Source organism: Sturnira hondurensis, unplaced genomic scaffold, assembly GCF_014824575.4.
Source record: "Sturnira hondurensis isolate 20B ecotype Veracruz unplaced genomic scaffold, ASM1482457v3 Scaffold0022319, whole genome shotgun sequence".
Taxonomy (NCBI): domain Eukaryota; kingdom Metazoa; phylum Chordata; class Mammalia; order Chiroptera; family Phyllostomidae; genus Sturnira; species Sturnira hondurensis.
The window spans coordinates 3,109,691-3,132,487 of NW_028094950.1; positions in this window are offsets into that span (position 1 = coordinate 3,109,691).

The window sequence follows — 22,797 nt, forward strand, 5'->3', positions numbered from 1 at the left end:
CAAAGGGTAGGAGACCTGGGAAAACTGAGATAATTGGGTCAAATATTTTATCCATTTTAGAGTTTTGGTGGCGAGTGGTAATTTTAGGATATGTTCATGAAGTCTATGACTGTTGTGAATTGGGGTTTTTTTTATATGGATTTGGATTGTTCAGAGCACAATCCATCATCCAGCCCTCTGTTCGTCCACCTGTCTGTCCTTCCATCTGTCTGTCCACCCATCTATCCATTCGTTCATACATGCATCCTTTGAGAAAGCATGCCATACCAGTCCTTCTGCTGGGCTCTAGAGATACGGAGATAAACAGGACACCGTCTTTTCACTTGAAAAACTTAAGGCTTGGGGACAGACAGAAAGCAACCACCAAGCACAGTGAAGTGTCACAGGTGCTATAATATGCTCTGTGCAGGTCCAGGGGGCTAAGGAAAGGGCTGGGAAGTAGGAAAAAGCTTCAGAGAGCAGGCGGCCCCTGAGCTGGGCCCTGAAAGCTGAGGGCATTTGCCCCGTGGGCCCAGAAAGCATCCACAACCTCACCGTGACTCCAGAGGATGTCCTGGGGGAGCCTCACACTCTCTGAGAACAGCTTGAATTCTGACATAAACCTGTGCTTTGCCGGGTTGGGGAGGGTGGTTCCCAGCTGGGTATTAGGCACTCTCAGTGACGTGACCTCCTGTGACTGTTTTCATCCCGTCTCCTGCCGCTCCCCGGTGCCTCTGCTGAACTGGGCACGTCACGCTGTTCCCTGAGCATGCCCCGCATGTTCCCGCCTTCCCGCCTGTGACCAGGTTGGTCTGTCTCCTTTAGAGACCTCAGATGTTGTCTTCCTGGGGGCTCAGTGAACGTGCTGAGTTCGTGAAGGTATGAGCTGAGTTTGTGAAGGTAGAAGCAAGGGACTGAGTAGTGAGGAGACCCCTCTGAGTACAGCTGTTTATCGAGGAGCTGTGTGCCTTAAAGCTCGGGGTGTGGGGGGCAAGTGCAGGCTGAGGCAGGTATCATCAGCTGTAGGACGGTGGGCCTGAAAGGGTCATGTGGCTTTCTGCCTTCCACAGTCTCGGGGTTTCTGAACCTGAAATGCTGCTAGTTCCCTGAGTTTCCGAGGAATTGCTTTTTCACAGTGTCACTCCTGAGCTGAGGGAAGTAGGAACTAATGGTTCCGAGGGGCTTGCTGAATGGATTGAGCTAAGTCTTCAGCAGCACGGGACTGTGCCGAAGCGGGGGACAGACATTGGCTACAGAGGGCAGTTTGCTCCCCAGCTGGGCTGCAACAGTCAGCCCCGGGCTGAGCCCCGTGCGGCTCACCACAGCCTGATCTGCGGCTGGCAGGGCCGGGCGCTGTCCAAAGCTGCAGATGCCCAGTAACCAAAGCTGCCGTGGATGTTCCTGAACACACTGGATGTGCCGCATTGGCACCTCCAGGGGCGCAGCGTAGAGCCATAGGCGCCAGAGAGCAAGGGTGATATAGTGCTTGGAGTAAGCAGGGCCTCTGTTCCCCTGTGTGCAGCGATGAGGTTGACTAGATGCTCTCTGTGCGTCTTTCCAGCTCTGCTGTGACATGCTCGTAGGCTTCCAGGGAGCAGACGGTTTGCGAGTTGTGCCCCGGCCCAGTTCAGGGAGATGGGAAGACAGGCAGGGGTTAGGAGGGCGTGGCCCTTACCATTCTGTCCAGAAGTTCACATCTAGCAGCTGGTTGGCCCACAGGCTCAGGGCACCCCGCAGGCTCTGCACTCCTCTGGGGTCCCCTCTGTGTCCCTTGGACAGGTGTTTGTTTATGTCCCCTGTGTGTCCTGTTCTGTGCCAGTTGTGCCAAGAGGACCAAGGTGCTGCACTGAGAAGAGGCAGACCAGTGACTCACCCAGGGGCCCAGGACTGAAGACAGCTGGGCTTTGGGCATTGATGGGGATCCCATGGGTGAAGCAGTCTGAGAAAGCTTCCTGGAGGAGGTGGGACCAGCTCAGGGCCTTGAGGTGCAGGATTTGCAGGTTAGGGACAGAGGGGCCCGGGGAGAAAGAGGGCCCAGCCATTTGCCTCTGGCCATCATGGGAAAGAAAGGGCTGGGCCCTGCTTTGCACGTTTGTTCCTTTGTGGACCAGTGGCGGCTGGAGGTCCATCTGGAAATGCGCCCTAATCGACTGTTTCTTACACTCTCGAAATGGGAGACTCTCTGGGTAGTAAAACAGGCAACGCCCACACTGGGGTCCTGACTCCTCAAGGCTCCCCACCAGCACGTGTTGCCTAGAAAGTCAACAGTAGAATATTATGATTATTACTTTTACAGTGGCCACTGGGCTGGAGGTAGCCCCTCCTCCAGGCTTTGCACCAGGCTGAACTCTTCTGATTTGCTTCCTGAGTACTAGAGCCTTTTCCCCACACTTTCCGTTTGAGAGCTCATTCTTACCGGGGGTCAGGTATTTACTGAGGTCAAGAAGGAGGAGAGGTCCTTGAGATTGGGATTTTGATGTGTTAATTGGCCACCCACTCTCTCACTGTCCATGCTATTGGGGTTTGGGCACTCAGTCTTTCAGAGCCTCGGTTTCTTCATCTGTTAAATGGGAATTCTTTCTGGAAGGCTCGTTGTCAGACTTAAATGATGGCACATGGTTGACCGAAGTGGTAACTCACTGTTACTGTCATTCTCATTTTGTGGAGCAGGTTCTTGGCCTTGTTAAGGGGAAATTGTTCTTAGAAGTCAAGCCACTTCCTTCCACGGGGTGGGCGGTGGGGGTCTGGGCTTTCTTTCCCAATGGCAGGTGCGTGTGGAGAAGAGAACAGGACAATTCCTGCCTGCTGGCCTGTGCCCAGGGCTTATTTCACGAAGGAGCAGGGGGCTGTGAGGGCGTCCCCGGGCCTTCACGAGGCCCTGGCTGGAGGCCATGTTGGAAAGCCTACATTGTGTCTGCAAGCACCCACTTCCCTAATCACTCTCAGATCATGGGGATTGTTATGCCGCATGTATCTTTTTTTCCTTCAGAGAGAGAAGGAACACCAGACGCGCCAGAGCGCTGTCACGGGCGGGCGAGATTTATTGCCCGCTCCGTGTTTTGGGGTTTCCTGTCTCCCCTCATCCAGCCCTTGAGAGGAGCATGGAGCAGTGGAGCTGCCCACAGTTGGTGGGTTTGGAAGGGGCCCGGAGGCAACCCTCTTGGCTCTGGTGCAGGTGCAGCCCGGAGTGTTTGGACCATCTTTTCCCCAAGCTCTATTTACGTATCCACCGAGCTCAGCTGGTCTGGCACTTGGGACCAGGCATTGTGTCCTTGGTGACTCACTCATACCAAACTCCCCTGGAAATTCTGGGTCAAGTGGGTTCCAGGGACATTTGCAGTGTTATTCCAGTGGTAAAACATTTGCTGTTTGTCTCACGGTTTGCTCCCATCCCTGGCTGTTGGTGGAAAGTGCTTTCTGCTGGCTTCCTCCCCTCTGCGGCTCTCAAGAACCCACAGACCGGGCGTTCCTTGGGCCCACGGGGCCTCTTTCGTCTCTGTGTCCCAGCCCCTGAGAGGCATCCCAGTGGCCTGGTGGACAGGCACAGCCAGCCAAGCACCCTCGCTGGGACCCTGGAGGAAGGACAACGTAGAAAAGGGTCTCAGGCAGAGGGGGAAGCAGGGAGGCAGGCAGAGGGAGTGCCTGGGGTTGGGGAGGATAGAGGATGCGAGATACCCAGGGTGGGCCAGGGCCTGGCCGCCTGCCCCTGGGGTGCACCCATCTTTTTCTGGGCAACATCTCCCTTGCGTTCCCACCACTTGGAGGGAGAGGGTGGCTGGAGCCAGCCCTGGGCATCCTGACTCGCCCCCTGCTGGGAGTCTGCTAGGCTGACCCTTTCTTCTTCCTTCCTCCTCTGACCCAGCAGCCAGGGGGGCTGCTCACTAGCCCCCCAAGGCACCTGGCATACACAGCTCTCCATGTGCGCCGGTCTTGGGCACAGCTCCTCAACCCCTCCTGATTAATTGGTCTGGGTTGGTCTCAAATGTTGCCATGTCTCAGGTGTAACTGAGTGTTGGGGCGTGGCGAAGCTGTATAGTTTTCGGGAACTGGATGTTGGGACAGCTGGCAGCCTGAAGGCCCAGGTTTGAGCTGGAATGGGGGACCCAGCCGAGCTGAATGCACCAAGATTTACACAGGGTAGTAGGGGTCTGGCTTGGATGCCAGAGATGCAAGGAATGTCCGTGATCACGAGATCCCATGGGCTGGCTGGTTTGCCTGTTCCCGAGCTCACCTGTGAAGTGGTTTCACTGAAACCGTGAGGGAGCCTCATATTCTTTCTTTCCTGGGAGTCCGTGAGCCAAGCAGGACAGACACAACTATGTCCATTTTATGGAGGAAAACACAGAGGCCCAGGCCAGCTCAATGGCTTCTGCAAGCCACACAGAAACTTGGAGTTCAAGCAGGGACTTGAATGGAGCCTCATGATTTCGAGGGCCACCCTCCATCCTCTTCGCGTGGCTGCCCTGTCCCTTTGCCGCCACTTATCTGAGCGGCTGACCATTCCTTCTTTGGCGTTTTGCTCAATTGTCTCTGCTCTTGGAGGCACCAGCAGACACATGCGTCCTGGTTCAGTTGACTGTCCTGACCCACTGTGTACCTCTGCTCTCCTTTCAGCCTCTGCTCTGCCCACAAATAACCCGTTGTTTTCCTTATGTGCCAGGTGTCTGCCATCGCCGGAGCCTGGACCCAGGGGCAGGGGGCACGGCCCCTGCAGCCCGCAGCCCAGCTTTCCCTGATGTAGCCGGAAGCATAACTCTTATTTCCTGGCTCCAGGGTCTGCCCCTGTGAAGGCAACATCATGTTTTCCTCTTTGAGAGTCATCTGAACTGGAGCTGCATTTCAGTTTATTGACTTGGCGTGGACGTAAAACCACGGGTTGGGAAAATATAGCCTTCCCAGCTCAGGGACCATTTCTTTGGGAAAGTGGAGAAGGAAAAACTGGTCTTTTAATGGTCACTGTCCTGCCATTGAGGAAGATATTGCCAGGCCTGAGAGCTAACCCAGACTTTCCTTGGAGCGATTCGTGGCTTACAAAGTTGCAAGTTTCCTTCAGTTGGTTGTAACGCTCCTTGGAATTCACAGTCTGAGAGGTCCCCCTCTCCCCAAGGGCGCAGTTCTCTCTCAGGACCCCACATGTGATCTCCACAGTGTCCAGGGGCGTGGCACCAACGAGGGCCAGGGACGGGGCCACAGGTCCCCTCCTGAGTTTTCTGTGGGATGGTTTAGGGGCCATCACTGTGTGAGCTCAAGGATCTTGGAGTTTTGAACTTGGCTGCCAATTCAGCTGGTTGTCCCCAAATTAGTTTTGTTTTTGTGGCAGCGGGCAGAGCTCATTCACTGAGTTAGAAAGAAGCTTGATGTTGGGGAACAATGACCAAATGATGGGGAACATCTGTTTGTTTTTAACCTAGCTCTCCGTGAGTGCGTATGAATTCATTCACTCCAGCTCATCCTTTTCTCTTTTCTTCCTTCGTCTGCCTGAGTCATCTGTCTACCCATCTATTCATCCACACATTTCTCCTTCCTTCTTTCCATCCATCCACTCACCCACCCATTCATCCATATCTTCATTTTAAGAGCTGTTCCCAACAAGCTGGCACAGATACACACTAGTTCATAGACTATGCACACTCAACAATATCTACGATTTAAACAACTTTGAAAGATGTGTGCTGCGGTTTTTTGCTTTTCCATTCTCACTTTTCTGGAGTGCCACTTTGAACCCAGACATGAGCTGCCCCGTGGTCCTCTGGTTAAGAGGGTCGCCTGGTCTTTGAGCAGAGCCTTACACATGGGTCTTTGCTGACATGGTCATTTACAGTTTGGTTTACAGGTGCCCTTGCGCTTCCTTCTGAATTATGAGCATGGCTTTGGCCTTGGCCTTGGCCTCACTCTCCAGTCTGATGACCATCCTTCCCAGTCCATATTGCAAGCTTCAGTCCTAATGCCAAGGTGATGGCACAAGAACAGAGCAGGATTTTCTTTGCTTCCATACCTTTACATGTGCTGTTTCCACTGCCTGAAATTTCTGACTTTGCAAGTTTCTTATAAAGGTAGGAGAGACACAAGCACCTAACCTACACATGATGGAGAATGGTAGCTACTCTACAGTAAATACGGAAGCTTATGTGGCCACCTGACCTGTTTCGACCTTGATCCACGGTCTCCTTGTAGCATTTTCACTTTGGCCCTTCCTCCCTCTGGTGAGTGACCTTGCGAGAAACTAAGGCAGCTCAAAGGTTATGAAAACATTCAGGCCCTAAAAGACTTGTTTTTCATTTTTGCACAAGGCATACTTACTAGGAAAAGTTGCGGAAAATTCGATGCTCAGTTTACAGCCCTAAGAACATGAAAAAGCTCCTTTGCCAGGATTCAGAAAAAAAAGATGGATGTTGTTTCTGGGAGATGGAATGTCACAGAGCGGCTCAGGAGGGAGACGGTGAGTCAGACGTGCTGAGAGCTGAGCCAGGCTGGCCCCTCCGGCCCCTGCTGTGAGTCAGCGCTGCCCACGAGGCTGGGTGGGCAGCTGGCCTGGTGGGCCATGGAGCCAGGTGTGGTCCTCCTCTCTCGGAAAGGCAGCTGCGGCACCCCATCACCCTCTCTGGGATGGCGGGGAATGCGTTCCACTGTGGGTGTGTCAACCACGGCCACCGGGCAGTCGCTGATGTGGTGGCTCCCCCTCTCCCCTTTTTTCTGTGAAGTTCATCTACTTCTGGATGAAACCTCCCGCTTCCCTGCCCAAACTGACCGTGCACACCTGCAGCCAACCCAGAAGTCCTTCCCCGCTGTCCATCTCCAGATCTGGTGGTGGTGGCGGTGTTTGGTCTGTAGGGCCGGGGTTGAAGAGCTTGTTCTGTTAGAGGGGCTTTGAGTCTGGACAGTGAGCGTTCCTGGAGTGGCAAGGCTGTCACTCCCACTGCCCCAGAGGGGTCCAGGCTGCAGAAAATCAGGATGCAAGGAGCCAGATATTTCAGTCACGAGGGGAGGAAGCCTTCATGGCTGACCAGAACTTCTGGGCAGCCTTGACAGGAAGTGCGCCCTGGGGGTGGGTGAGGCAAGTGGGTGGAGCCGGGCATGCAGGGACTTTTTAGGAATTCTGGTTCCAGCCCATACTCCTCCCCTGACTTGAATAAAGGTTGACCTCTCTGATCCCCCTATTCTTCATCTGCAAAATGGGGGAGACAGTTCCTATCTAACAGGGGTTGGAGAGGATTACACTGAGATCATTTACCAACAAGCACATTGGGAGCCGCACCTTTAAAGAGTACATGTGGGATGCTCCTGCTATTATTCTATAAGGAACAAAAGGATCAGAGAGGTTAAGTGACTTGGCTGAGGTCACACAGCTAGTATAGTTATAGACAGGACCAAAATTCCATTTTCTTTTCCTTTTGTTCTCTTTTGTCTTGCTTTCTTTCATTTTTGGGCGTTTTAATTAGTTGGACTTTTGAAGCTCAGGGTGCAGAGCCCTTGCCGGTTAGGCAGGGACTTTGGCCTCTGAGTGGCAACCTCTGGACAGTGTGCAGGGGCTGGAGCGGCCTCCGAGTGGCCTGCCGAGGGTGGCGGGCTCTGTGGCTCTTGGAGGAGCTGTGCCCCAGGAGTGGGTTCTGGCTGAGTGCCCACTTCTACCTTCCCACTCTTGCCCTGGCTCCTCTGTGGCAGAGTATGTCTCACCCGCCCCTGCTCCCTGCTGTCGCTGTGTTTACCACATTGTTCATCTGGCCCCTTTTTCTGCCCGTGAGCACCCGGCGTCCCGGGCAGGTCCTCGTCCTGTCTTCCTACCCCTGCGGGTGGGCACCTGGCACAGCACCGAAGGAAGTGCTGGAGCTGCTGGCTGAGCCTCGGGGAGGGGCTGCGGCCCACCCCAGAGTCTGGTTAGGAGGGACGGCAGCTCAAGATGTGGGTGTCTGGGGTTGGAGCCTTGTGAGACACAAGACATCTACCACTGCGCATGTCTGATGCGTTTTCTGGGGAGGCTGCGCAGATGGGAGTGACTTCACTCCTGCCAGCTGGGCTCAGCGGTGTGGGTCAGGAGAGGCTGGGTCACCAGCCCCTGCTCTTCTGTAAAAATGTCCCTTAGGATCTGAGCTTCCGGCCAGCTCCTGGGCCATGGATGGTCCCAGGACCCAGTGGGCAGAGCAGGGGTATCTTGGAATCTGGTGGATCCTTTTCCTCAAGGCCTTCAGTGGAAGAGAGGGAGCTGAGTGGGGTGGTCTTCAGCCCCACCCCCATCCTGGTTTGTAATGGGACCTGAAGTTCCTTGTGATCAAGGCTTCAGATCTAGGAAACCACAGGTCAGAAAGAGCCGGGACCAGTATGAGACTACAAACGGCGAGTTAGCGCAAGGCCATGGAGTGCTGCTCTGGTTTCTGGAGGGGGCCCTGCTGGTCCCAGAAACAGCGTTCAGGTACAGGGAGCAAGAGGCCAAAGGCAGCTCTGCTTTTACCCCTGAGAGACTGGAAGACCCTGAGTCCTGGTTCCTCGCTTGTAACACTCATGCTGACCCGGACTCGGGTAAGGGATGTGCACCGGGTTGGCTCTCCATGAATCACAGTTGGAACTCAGACGGTGTAACAGGCCATCTCTGCCCTTGGAAAGAGTTTGGTCCCTTTGGGCAGATTTAAAGTGGACAGTGATTTCTGTGGTACAAGGTATTATTGCGTGGTGACCTGCCAGAGAAGTAGATGGGTGGCATTTTGGGTTCCAGAGATGGGGGAAGCCTTCACAGAGCAGATGGCATGGGGGTGACAGGTTTATAATGGCAGACAGGGGTCCCAGGATTCAGGAGGAGCATCTGTGTGGACAGCAGCGGGGTTGAGAGGTGCACTTTTAGTCCCCCGGTCCCACGCTGCCATTTATAAAGTAGCTGCAGCCTTTGGAGTGCCTTCTAGAACAGGGTAACGAGCTCGGCATTATCTCGGACTCTGACGATGAGTCTGTGATGCACTCAGTATCACCTCTGTTGTGCAGACCAGCTTCACTGGCCCAGCATTCCGTGACTGCTAATCTGCAAAACTTGGATTCTAACCCAGGTCGATTTGATTCCAAGTCCTATCTTCTTAATCACGCTGTCTGACATCCCTCCTAGTTTTAAAGTGCTTCCTATTTTATTTTAGTATTTTGATTGTGTACACTATTACAGATGTTCCAATTTCCTTCCACTTTGTCCCCTACCCCCCGCCCCCCTTCCCTCCGTCACCACACTGTTCCCTGTATCGGTGAGTCACGCACGTATGTTCTTTGGCCAATCCCTTCACCTCTTTTCACCCAGTACCCCCTCTCGCCTCTCCACTGACAACTGTCAGTCTGTTCCATATGTCTGTGACTCTCTTTCCATTTTGTTTGTCAGTTTATTTTGTTGGATGTATCCAAGGTCCTTTGAGACCCACTTCTTGCTGGTTTCCTAAGATGCTCTCCTTCACTACAAACACACTCGGGCCCCAGAGAGCATCTGTGGCCCTTCCTCCCATTTTTTGCACGTCCCTGGGGCGAAGCACATCCATGTGAGGAAGAACAAAGGTCACAGGGACGCATGTCCCTGCAGCGGACCTTAGGTGGATGTTCAGCTGCTGCAGGGTGGCCGGGCCCTGTGCCCCCCCTCTGCCAGCCACCTTGCCTTCAGTGAGGCTGCGGGTCCATTCAGGTCTCCAGGGATCATCGTACATGGATGGGCGCAAGCTGCCACTCATGCCAGTGGTGTCCTGGCCCCGTCCCGGTCCAAGGCTGGGAACACAGCTGGTGCTCAGTAGGTAAGTGCTAGGGGAGTGAACCACCAGTGGGGTAACTCGACTGCCCACGGCGCTGCCTGGAGCAGTGTGACTGGACTGGGAATGGACACATCTTGCTGTGTCTGGCTCTCTGCATAGTGGGTATCGTGTTTTGTTAGCCTTGTATTTCCTGGAATAGCTAGGGGCCCCCTGAGATGATCCTTTTTCATTAATTAAGTTTAATTAACTAATCATCCAACTTATCCAACAGATATCTATTGATGCCCCCCCATGCACCAGCACTGTTCTTTGGTGTAATAGACAGAGTGTGGACAAAACGACAGCCCCGCCCTCATGCGGTTTACGGTAAGTGGCACAAGGACTCATTTTGATGCTCTGTGGGTCCATACTTGTCTGCTGGCTGAGTCGTCCTTCTGCTCTGTGTTAATTTAGGAAACGTTCGGAGCTTTGTTATATCCATACCCTGTCAACCATCAGGTTACCGCTCCATTTTAGGGAGAACATTTATTCAACTGCTAAGTCATCAAAACTCTGCAGGGAAACTCGTCTCATTCAAAAGTACTCCTGTAATGTCTGTGACTCACAGGGTTGGTTTCGAGTGAGGCAGGGGTTCCTGCTGAAGTGTACAAGGCAGTTAGACGTGGCACCGACTGGTGTACAAGTCAGGGCCGCAACATCAATACCGCAGGCAAGGCCAGAGCAGGGAAAAGCCTTTAGCATGGTCCTATGTCTTCTGTTAACAGGTCTGGCATCAAGGCTAATGATGTTTTAGCTTCCGAGAAACCTTCTACTTTATTGAGGGTTCTTCCTGGGAAGGGGGAATGTATGAAATCCAAACGTATCTTCAGGATTCTTGGATACTCATACCTTCAGAAAAGGTAGGCGTTCTTAAAATTGGCCAAAGAGCCCTGGCCTGGGGGCTCAGTTGGTTGAAACGCTGTACCATATACCAAAAAAAAAAAAAGGTTGCGGGTCTGATGTCTGGTTAGGGCACATACCTAGGCTGAGGGTTCAATCCCTGCTTGGGGTGCATACGGGAGGCCACTGATCGATGTTTCTCACATTGATGTTTCTCTCTCAAATTACTAAACATATCCTTGGGTGAGAATTAAAAAAAAATCAGCAGGAGATGGCTGGGACACAGAAATCCAGATTCAGGAATCTGCTGCCCGTTGTTCTCCCCTGCTTTCCACAATGGGTTGTGCTCAGTCCTCAGTCATGGAGGACCGAGGTGTGACCATGTGACTGGCTTCTGCTCCTCCTGTGTGGCTCGGGTTGACTTCCTTCTGCTGTAAAGTTATTGTATTTCTAGTTTCATTGGTCTCTCCTCCAGCCCCAGGCAGCTAAGAGGAGGAAGGAAAGGCCTCCAAGTATTTCATTTTAGAGGTGCGAACTGCTTTGGGCCATGGTAGCCGTGAAGGGTCCAAACAGCTCGATGCTTCCCACTTTTTGATTTGAGCCGTGAAATGTTTCATGAGGCTCTATGTTTAACACGGGGGATCCTTTTAACAAAGAACCAAAGGAGCCCCTCCTCCCCTTTCATTTTACTAGTTTGGTTTGCCTGTGAATTGCACAGGCCCACCCAGGTGCTGGGGGAGCTCGCTCAGGTGGGGTCTTCGCTCCCACCCCCAGCTGTTGGCTCTGAGCAGATCTGGCCTTCTCGCTCTCTCTTCGAGTAGGGCTCCAACATCTTGCAGCTGATGTGTTTGGAGTAGAAATGTTTACAGGCCCAGAGGAACGGTTGCAACATTGCCAATGCTTTTTATTAAGACCAAAAAATGAAGCTGAACTATAATGGGGTGGAGAGGAGAGTGCGGAAGCCTTTTATCGCTACAGTCTCCAGGGCTCAGGTCTTCCTGTTCTGCTTTCTAGATGACTGGAATCAGGAGCTTAGTTTCTGATAAGAGAAATTGCTGATGGTACATCTTGATGGTTATTGAGCATCAGGGCCATCAGACAGGTAGGGAAGAAATTCTTCAGGAGTTTTGAGGCGAAGATGATCATTACTGATCTGGAGACGAAGAAGACTTTTCGGAGGAAGCTTTGGATGAATTTGGAGGATGATTGTGAGCTCAGCAACCAGCAAAGTGGGTGGAAGACAGCTCCTGTCTGCAGGCTGGTCACTAGTGGGACTGTGGGAGAGAGTAGAAGGTGTTGAGCAACTGGGACACAGGCTGGAAGGGGGGTTGAGCTGAGATTGTGGGAAGATGTACAACTGACATTTGTAATGGTCACAGACAGCCTTTGCAATTATGTGTGGGCATCTAAATGTTGAAAGGATGATTTATTGGCTCTCTCTGGATGCTGTTGCCATGTGACTTAGCTTTTGTTGGGACCTGGAATATGAAGTCACAGGGCACATGCCATCCTCAGCACCAGGTGGTCTCTGCTGAGACCCTGAGATTGGGCCCAAACGGTCAGTTGAGTCCATTGAAAAATTTCTACAATTACTTCTGAGTGGTGTTCTTCATTGTGTGACTTTGGACAAGCTCCCAAAAGGGTAAGGTAGCCAAATAGAGCTATTCTCATGGGTGGTGTATTCAGAGTTCTGTAACGATGACATGGACATCTTTGTGGTTTCCTGTGATGTGCAGGTACGGTATGTCACACAGTGGTGGCTGTCGGCCCTCCCTGCCTGGGGAGTCTGCAGGCAGGGTCTCAGCCTGGGCTCACATGTTCTTTTCCAGACTTGCCACTTCTTAGGGTGCAGGTCTGCCCACACAACTGGCTGGAGTCATTCATAGGCTCTATGTACTCTCCTCTGGGCCTTACTTTTCCTTCATATTAGTATTTGGGCAAATGCAGAAAGTAGAAGAGAGCCTTATAGGACAGAGAGATGGGCAGGCAGATGTGCTGGCCGGCTGGAGGCTTGCAGGAGACCCTCTCAGCTGCAGCTGCCTGAAGGGCCCCTAAAGCCCAGGTGGAGGCTCTGGAGAGTCACCACCTTCCCTGCTGCTTCCCTGATGGGAAAGCTGACCCTGCTCCTGGTTTCCGCACCTCAGTGGGCCTCTTAGTGTGGAACTAAGTCATCGGGCTGCCAGCCCCTTCATTCCCAGGCCATAAAAGCTCGGCAGCTATGTCATTTGCATCCTCACATCAATAGCAGTCGTATCATTGAGCAACAATCCCGAGGTGTAAGGTTTCCCTGCTGGATTCCAGGCTACATGGAGTGGGGCGGAGCCATGGGTGTCTGGGTAGGACGTCCAAAGAGGAGCTGATCACAACCTGGGTTTGTTTGGTTTGGTGGGACTCTGAGATGTGTTGTGATTAAATAAAAAAGTGTTCGAGGCCCTGTACGCCTCCGGAAAGTGCCTGGGTGGGATTTTTATGTTCTCAAGCGCACAGTAGCGTGGGGAAGGGCAGCTATTCCTGCCATGATATGACCATTGGCACAGTGGAAAGGTCACTAGAGCAGGGGTCTAAACTCCTGAGGTTGTGTCCCACTGTCACTCGGTGACAGTGACCTTGGATGAGTCTCTTTTCATCAACAGGTTTCAGTTTTCACATCAGTAGAAGTAGAGGAGCTTTGTGGTCCCCTCCAGCTTTGGGAGGCAGCGTTTTCTGATATACTTGAGGATAGCAGGCGACATCTTCAATGCACCCCTCCCTACCAGAGGCCCTCAGAGGTGGCGATCGAACAGCCTGGTGTCAAATACTCTGTCACTGGCCAGAACACAGTGAGAAAATGTGTCCCTACTGCTGGTTCTGGGACATATTCATGGCTTACCAAGTTTGTGTAAAGCATTCCGAGCAACTTCTTTTGGAGATGGAAGTGAGACGATTCTGACTTTCTGTATAATAAATGAAGCATAGCAGAGTGAGCTCCATTTAACAACCAACCATGTAACAATTATACTCTGGTCCTCTAAGAGCAAGGGCGGAAGGCAGGGCATAGGAAGGAAAGGCGAGGGTCGTAAAGACGAGAGCGGCTCAGCAAGAGAGAGGGAGGGAGACACGGAGTTCAGGCCACGGATCCCTTCTGAGGACACAGAGGATGTTTTCCACAGGGCAGTGGCAGAGGTGGGAGCGTGCGCACGTTCTGGGCAGAGGCAGGCTTTCTTACAGGACATCGACCCGAGAACTACAGTTTTCTCTTGGACCAGGGCCACCCTCTGTTGGCACACAAATTGTGATGGAGCAGGGCCACAAGTTCTGCTGAGGTCCATCAGACTTCATGGGGCAGCCGTGACAAGCGCTCGTCACCACTGGACAAGTAATCACATGTTCTGGGCTGCAAGAGGCTGGGGAGGGGGCTGCTCTGGCCCCTCTTCTGCTCAGTTTGAAGTTTTCTCTTCATCCCGATTTTTGTTCAATGAACCACTAGCTATGCTCTTAAACACCCAAGCTAAACCCCGATGATGTCTTGAACTGCTTCCTCTCCCTGGCTCCCATGTCCAGAACGAAGGTCTAGTTCATCAATTCTGTCACCACAAATTCTCTTTCCTGTCTGTTTCTGCTGCCACCAACCGAGCTCAGATTCCACCAGGGCCACCCCAAAGCTCTCTCCGCCTCTGGCTTCCTTCCCCTCTATTCACCCTTTACCAGATCTGCCATCTTTGGCTTTGGCTTTGCTTCTCCACAATCAATACCTCTTTGTCGGCATGCTCCGGGCGAAGGCCAGCTTCTGGGGCCCATGGCCCCCTGCTCCTCCTCTGCCTCCTCTCAAGGGACCAGCTGTTCTGGCAGTGGGCTCATCACGCCTCGTCAGTGCTGCTTGCTGTCCTGCTTCCTTGCTCTGGCCCCTAAAGAATGACCTTTGCTGGGGACAGCTTCCTGCCACCCTCGCTGCCTCCCTTCTGCAGACCCCTCCGGCGTGTTTGGCCCTGACGTCCAGGCTCTCCCACCCCCCCTCCCACTCATTCACTCACTGACCGGCCTACTTGCTGCACAGGGGCTCCTTGGGGGCCGGACTGAGTGCCACTCTAGGTACGGGGTCAGACTCAAGCTGGACCCTCAGCTTAGGGGCAATGAGTCAGTGAGAGAATGAGATCTTATAAGCCCCGAGGTATTTCCCAGAGTCTGCTGGCACCCTGGGCAATGAGCCCGGCCAGAAGGTCCAGGCCTCTATCCTGACCCTCCGGCCATATTCGGGTTAGGAAGACCCAGGTCTGGTTGCTGACTGGATGAGGGTGGGCTCAGATCAGGGGATAGCAGACGACTGAGTGTCTGCTTCAGAGGAGCTGTGCCCCCCAGCAAAGTCCCACTTACCTTGGCAGGATGATTTTTTTGAGCTGAGAGTAATGGCCTGAAGAATCAGCAGGTCATTCATTCAGCCAGAAACAAACCAATATTAACCCGAATGGAAATAGAACCCTTACCTCTCACAGGAACACTTACCCATCGATGGCAAAGGCAGAGAAGTTTTAGTCCATTTATAGGATGAGGCCACTGCGGCTGAGTGGTGGGAGGGGTCTTGCCCGGGGAATCATAGGTGAATAAGAAGCCTGGCTCTGTCCCTCCCAAGACGTCCTGGAGAAATGATTCTGGTGAGTGTGGCACCCTGACGAGCACCCTGGGATTGGGAAGGGTCCATAGGGAGATGGTCATCCCTCTGCTCTCAGAGGAGGCATGAGTGTGTGCGGGAGGAGGGGGAGGGGGTTGCCCTGGGGGTGTTCTGGGGTTTGAGCAGCACCTCGCAGCCCGAAGTGGAGGCGTTTCATCTGCAGGCATCACCTCTGCCTCAGAGCATCCAGGCGCATTTACTGAGCACCTGCTGGGTGCCAGGTGTGACAGTTAGGAATAGGGCCTGGCTGTTACATGAAAAGAAAAGTGGACCATTAGTTTAAAGAAATAGGGCTTATTTTTCTCAGTGAAACAAGAAGCCCAGAGGAAGAGCCCAGGGCTCTGTAGTGGTCAAATTATGAGTGTTCCAGCACCTTCCATGCTCAGATATGCCCTTCCCTGCGAAACTTATTCTCACATGATAGGCAGAATTAATCACGACCTTTTCTGGGCTTTCATGGCACTTTTGAAAATTATACCTTCATTGCAACTATTTATCTTGTATCACAGTTGAGCTTACTGGCTGGAATGTCTTCCCTCCAGGCTCCCTGAGGTCAAGGCCCTGTCTGTTTCATCTCCCTCTCCTTGGGGCCTAGCCTGGGGCCTGGCACAGAGGAGGCACTCAGTGGAAGATGTGGCCCGTGACAGAATCTCATGTTCCCGCCAGCCATCTGTTAGCTTTTCATGCACCTAGAGTCCTGGGGCTTCGGGGCAGCTGGGAGCTACTCTGAGCACATCACACTGGCCTGGGACTTGCTGTCAGGCCACTGCCCCCTGCAGGGCCATTAGTAGATGCCCTCGGGGGCAGGTGGAGGCCCGTGTGCCCAGCTCTAGAGGCTTCGGGGTGCCATCGCTGAGCCACTCCGCATGGACCCAGCCGCTGCAGCCCACATGCACTGTTCCCCGCTGCCCTCTCTGTGAACCTGGCACAGCGTTTTAGTGTGTCCTATAGAATAATATTGAGAGAACGAACAAATCAGTGGCAGAACCTTCTGAGATTTGCCTAATTGCATCTCAAATTGTTCCCATATTGGAAATTACATGGCTAAGATGCCTTTTGGGGAACTGAATATTAGGAGCCCAGGAAGGTCAGCCAACAATGAGTTGCCGGTTTTTTTTCCCCTCCATGAACTCTTACCGAAACATTTTCCTGCAGTGAGACATGTATAGGTTGACTCAAAACAGATTTCACAATCGCTTTATCCAATTTTGGACGACTTAATTCGGCAATTCACATAACCCTCTTTAATCAGCCTCACGTCCAGAGGTGGTGGTGGACTCAGGCACTGTGACGTGGCCGTCACTCAGGGCAGCGCCGCTACGTGCGCAGGCTGTGGTCAGTCCCTGCATGGCTCTGGGAGCTGGGACCGTGTGGGGGGCACTCAGGGGCCCTGGGTACCTGCAAGGGTCCCAGCGAGGCAGGAGACCTGTGATCCTCATTCCCGGGCACGCAGATGCCTCCTGCCTTAGGCGGCAGTGTGGTGTCCAGGATGATGGAAGCCAAAGTGATTTGCGTGTTCAGATTGCTGCGGTTTTGACTCTGGTGTGAAGGATGTGGAGGTCTTAGGATTTTTGAGTCTGATAGTCAGTAAAACTGTATTGGCTGCATGCCTAACTCAGAGTCTGTAGGGGAAAAGTAATTTCCGTTCTTTCTCTCTTTATGGCTCTGGGGGAGCCATTTCCCTGGAGTGAGGTGGGGAAGTAAGTCCAGCTGGTAGCATCCACATGGTCCCCTCTCAGGGGCTGAGGAAGAGGCAAAGGCTCTCACTGGGAGACTGGATTTGTCTGGGCTTTGAACAATGGTGAGCCCTTAGTTGTTGATTCTCATTCATCTGGTCCGAGGGCCTGGGGGAAGATCATCTCCATTATACAGATGGGGCAAAGGAGGCCTGAAGCACCCACGTGATTTGTCCAAGGCATTCAGGGAGTTAGTAGCAGAGCCTGGTTAGAACCAGTCCAGAAGTTGTTTTTTTGTTGTTGTTGTTGTCATTGTTGAGGAACCTGCCTCATTCACTTAGATAACAAACTTTGGAGCATTGAGGCCATGCTCACTCAGGAACATGAAGCATAAATACAGGGCGTGTGGAGTCGCCGGCACATCGTCTGCAAGTTGCTGCCGAGTTCGGACAGCGCATTGTTCGGTGTTTTCTCAGTTACTCTGAGTGTGGTCATGTATTCCAGGTGCTTTGCACACACCGTTTTATTTAGAGGGCAGCAGAGTCAGTGCTGAGAGGTTTCAGGGAAATCAGTGTCACTCAGATGGCAGCACATGTGTGTGTGCATCTTCACATGTGTGCATGTATGTGCTTGCATGTGCCTGCATGGGCTTGGAGGGCAATGGTCAGGGAAGTCTTCCCGGGAGGCCTGTGGCCAGAGCTGTGTGGCACCCTGACCATGGCGCTGATTTAGACGGCGGAGGGAGAACATTCTGGACATGGCTGTGGGTGGGGAGGCAGGAAGGTGGGAGGGCAGCAGGAGGGCGGAGGAGGCGGCCATCTGGTCGGCACCAGGGGGCTGTCAGGAGACAGAGCAGCAAGCGGCTGCTGTCCGCACGAGCCCTCTCCAGGCTCTTGGCTCTGCGTGCAAGCACCAGAGCCAGGCCTTCCGGCAAATCCTCTTCCTCTCAATGCTGCCTCCCTCCAGAGATAGCAACCTGATCCCAAATGTCTGCCAAAGAGAGGAAATCTGAGGAGAGCAAACGTGGGCAGACGTGGACATCAGTCTTGGACACCAGGAGTGACAGAGAGCTGCGGGGCAGGAGGAGGGGACCTGCTATTTGTCGCAACAGTTGCAGAGAGAAGGCTCATGACGACATTCAGGAGACATGTCGTGGGCAGAGAGATGGGGAGGAGATGAGCAGTGTGTGCACGTGTGTTCCCAGCGGTGGGAATTCAGGATGTGTGTGTCCAGCCGAAGTTCACGAGGCTCCCAGTGACCCCCAGACTGAGCACGTGGGTTTCCGCTGCCATTGCCAAGTGCGTGGTGCTGTGTTCTTGCTACACTCGGGGAGGCGTATGATAGAGGAAGGGACCGTCCACTGCACGGAAGCCTGAAGCCTGGATGGTGAGCCCGAATCTGCTGACACAGAGAATTTGGAAGTGACACCCTTGATTTCCATGACTCTCATTTCCCATATTAGAACCCCGCGCTGTGCACCTTGTCTATCAGATGGTGTTGGAGGTCCTCCTGGGTCATCCCCAGGCCTTTGCTCCGTGGCTCTGAAGGAGGAGGAAGAGCTGAGAATAATTTGCACTCTCACACACATCTTTCTTTAGTCAGTGTGCGTCAAGTGCCACCACGTGCCAGGCATTGGGGGCCCAACAGTGAGCAAGCCAGACACAAGCCTCCCCTTTGGGTGCATGCTGTGTGGTGAGGAGGACAGCCCGAGTGAACGACACCAGAGTGTAGTGGTGTGCGGGACAGTGGGACCATGCGAGGGGGCACCTGACCCAGTGCAGGAGGCCACAAGAGGACAGTGTGTCTGCAGTGAGCCAGGAAGAGAGGTAGGGCAAAGTGTGTGTGGCAGTGGAAACAGCAGGAGCCGAAGTGCCCGGCCACGGTGGGTTCACGGTGGGTTCGAGAGACTGAAAGAAGTTCAGGCAGCTGGGGCCCTGGGTGCCAGGGAGAGAGTGCCGTTAGGGACTATGTGTCTGAGTCCCTGAAATTCCAGTTCTGAAGCCCTAGCTCTCAGCGGAATGGTATTCAGAGATGGGGCCTTTGGGAGGTCGATAGGGTTCCACAGGGTCATATGGGTGAGGCCTTCATGGTGGGAGGGGCCAGGAGGTGTGCTCACGGGTGGCTTTGTCCCTGCTCAGCAGTAAGAGGCCAGAGCTTCTGCCCACAGAGGCCCCAGAGAGCCCTCTGTGCCTGGTGAAGGGGCTGTTGGCCAGGGACCATCACCCCAATCCCTCCTATTTGACTGGGTTCTCTGAAGGCCTCAGCCTGGGCTCACCTGCCTTCGAATGGCCACTCCCAACTTTGGGTCAGGAAAAAAGGCCACAGGAGGCTGATCTGGGCTTTCAAAAGGAGCAGCCCACCACCCACACCTTTTATTTCTCCTAGGACTTGAGATCAGCTTCCCAACCTGTGCATACAAATCACACTGAGACCAATGATCTGAATTTACTGGCCCCGTCTGGTTATAAGGTCTTGACTCCCTTGAAAAGTTCCTGCCCAATGTTTCTGCATCTCTAGCGTGTCTGGCCTGAGCTCATGAGCGTGTCTGGCTGCTACTTTGTGCCTCTGCTTCTTCTAGGGATGGCTGCCTGTTTTGCTGAGCTTCTCTGTCACCACGGCATCCTGGCATGCTGCTGGGGCATGGCTTCTGACTGCTGTCATCTTCTGTGGGTCACCCTAGGATCCCTGCTGCCCTGCTCCTCCCATTGGGAGCTGTGGTCCAGCCGGCCACAGCACGTGTATGAGGGGTCCTCACAGTGTGGGCATGGAGTACTGGTCTCTGCCCTTTTCAGATGCCACTTGTCTTACAGATTTAACGACTCTAGACAGGAATCCATGCCACTGGACAGAGGAGAGACTGCCGGGGCAGAACCAGGTGCATTCAGAGCCCTCCTTTGCTAAGATGCAGAAGCCTTACATCCAGGCCTACACTGTTGAGTCCCTCCTCAGGATGAATTCTCTCCCGGAGGGCAGTGCTGTTCTTTATACAGTTAGGTTTCTGGGAATTGTGCCCCGGGCATGTCTGGATCCCCACGTAGGCTTGACTTGGGATCCATGTTATTCACCACTGTGGTCTGGGTGGAGCTGAGCTCAGGGGTCCTGGGGCATCGAGAAACTGGCCCCGCCCACCATCTGTCTAGGGGAGGCTTTGTGTAATGAGGGAAACATTGGTTCCTCTGTAAATCTCTCCCTGCTTGGATCACGTTGCTGGAAATGACCCGAGGAATGGGACTCTACACTCCTGGTTTCTTCCCTCTGAAAATATGGGTTTTGCATTTTTTCATGTCCAATCATCTTCTGGCCCACCCCTAGGATTTTTCACCTGGACACACAAGATGCAAGAAAATCAAATATTCCAAAGTTTGGGTTGGAATGCCCTCGGGAAGCCGCAGGATTCCAAGGACACGTCATGGATTTTTGTCCTAAGTAGATTATAGCCTGAGAGCCCTCCAAGTTGTCTCTGGAACTTGAGCTATAAACATCTCTGAATAAGGCGTGTACAGTTCGGCATCTGTGGGGAGCCCAAGGCTGGAGTAATGATTGGCAGAAAGCTCTGGGCTGGTGGGAATTTCGGAACCTGGCTCCCCTGGTCATACCGGGGGCCCTGATTGTGCAGGTGGGTCAATGGGCAGATGGTTTGGCACCGACAGGTGCATGGTCATGCCTCAGAGTGAGTCACCTGCAGCAGCTGGCACCATGTCCCCAAACTCCTTCCATGGGCTGCAGGCACCCTCACTTGGCTCCCTTTCATTGGCAAAGTTGATGCGCATGGAGTGCTTCCTTCGGAGGGAAAGGCTGTTATCTTGCTAGGAGACGGCCAAGAGTTTTCTCTCGGTTTCCAGCCCACGAGGGAGGCATCACTTCCACGCTGTTGAAATCATGTTGGGCTGTGGCTACTAATTCGACTGTACATGCCTGGGACTCCCTGTTCTGTGACAGACACCAAGCAAAATGATGGGGAAACAGAGGTGGTCTGGACCTAACTCCTGCCCTCAAGGTCATCTTGGTCAGGACACAAGGTGGTGGCGGCGCAGAAAAATCATTTGGCAGCATGGTGGGCGGAGTCTCTTCACTTTCCTTGGACTGTCAGTCTTTTGAGGTTCCAATGGAAGTAGTGGATGCACTTATGACAATGCACAAAGTGCGCTGTGTGCTCTGTACCAGTGCAGGGGGGCCCGAAAGTCACATGGCTAAGAGGAGGGGAGGGAGGAAGACTCTGAACGGTCCGATCTGGATGACCAGTGCAAAGGGGTGCCTTAACACAGAAGACACACAGACTTCCCTTCCCACTGAGTGACCAGGAGAGGGAATATAGTGACGGACAGTCCAGTGTCATGGGGCAGAGATAAAGGTAGGAGACCTTGGGAGTCATGGCAGGGGAGACAGGCAAAGGACACCTCTCTCTCCATCCTAGTTGTGCTGGCTTGGGCAGAGGTGGCTGTGGCCCCTCTGGAAGCTTAGCCTGGGGGAGCCATGGTTTTATTTCTGATATGTAGGTTGGCCTTGACCACAGCCAAGTGTCAGGCTCATGTCAGGAAACAAACTTGCCCGCCATATCCTGCTGTGGCCGCACTTTCACCTGGAGGACAGTGTTAGGTTCTGTACATGGGACTTACAGGCTGCTGCATAGAATTACCGGGGGACTTCTCTAACTCACCATGCCCAGGCCACCTGAGATCCGATGATTGGCATTGCCTGGGGGTGGGGTCATAGGTATTAAAAGTTCTAGAGCTGATTCTGAGGCATGCTTAAGAACCACCAATGTAGATCATCCTTCTGCTTTTTTAACTGGAGAAATGGGGTCTTAAGAGGGACAGGGTCTCAGCCCAGGTCCTCAGCAGGGAGCAGGGCTTGGCCGAGCATCCCTGGATCCCGACCCAACACTGCCCTCACTCCTCAAGTGCCTCATCCTGGGCTTAGGCCGAGGCCTCTGGCTCCACCAACCAGGCTAAACCTCAGACATGTTTTCAGATAGAATCTTCCAGTCTGCTTTCTTCTTCCCTAGAAGGCTCAGGGGTACGTGTCCCCCATCCCAGAAGGCTGCACAAAGAAAGTAGTACACAGAAGTCTTCACAAAGGGCACACCCGGAAGCAGGGGCTGGGCAGTTTTTCCCCTCAGTCTTTGGAGCACATTTGGGTCCCATGACAGCTCATGGCCCTCAAATTTGTCCCTGACAATGTTACGGGAGTCAGTCTTTTCTGATTTGGACCCTGGCAGCCTGGGTGTCCCAGAGGCACCCTTCGTTCCCTGCCCATGGTTGAGTTTGGCCACCATAGTGGGGCTACTTCTGCCCAGGAAGGCTCCCTTGGTGCTGGGAGGAGAGGGCTGCTGGAGGCAGGGACCTTGGCCCTCTGCTGAGCTGTTTGGTCCAAGCAACACCCAGGGCCACCTCGACAAGACCTCTGTAGGGGATTTTCAAGGCTGACCCAGCCAGTACACATGCTCGGGCCATCCCATGGTTCCCTGGGGTCAGCCTGCAGGCTCTAAAATGGGAGGACCGCTCAGTGTGGGACAGTCAGTGACACAGATGGATTCGGCGTCTTCAACTTTCCATCCCTATATGGGAAGAAGTTAGTTATGGAATTGTGTAAAAGGCACAATTATGTAGAAAAGCTGATGAGGCCACTCTCAGTAGGAGAAGAGGCGTCTGGAGGTGGGGGAGGAAACAGCTCCGAAGGAAGGGGGTCCTGGAGAGCAGGAGTGGGCGTTTCCGGTACCGGGACCCGTGGGTGCTTTTCCTGTGGGGGCGCGAGGGGAGTGGATTTGTGCGAAGAAGAGCCCCACCTGCAGAGCTCCCTGCTCTGTGGGGTTTGGCCCGCCGTGGCTGGTGTCTGGTTACAGACCGCTGGAGCAGTCCAGATGCAGAGCGGCAGGCTGGGTAGGTGAGGCAGGAAGGCTTTCAGAACTGAG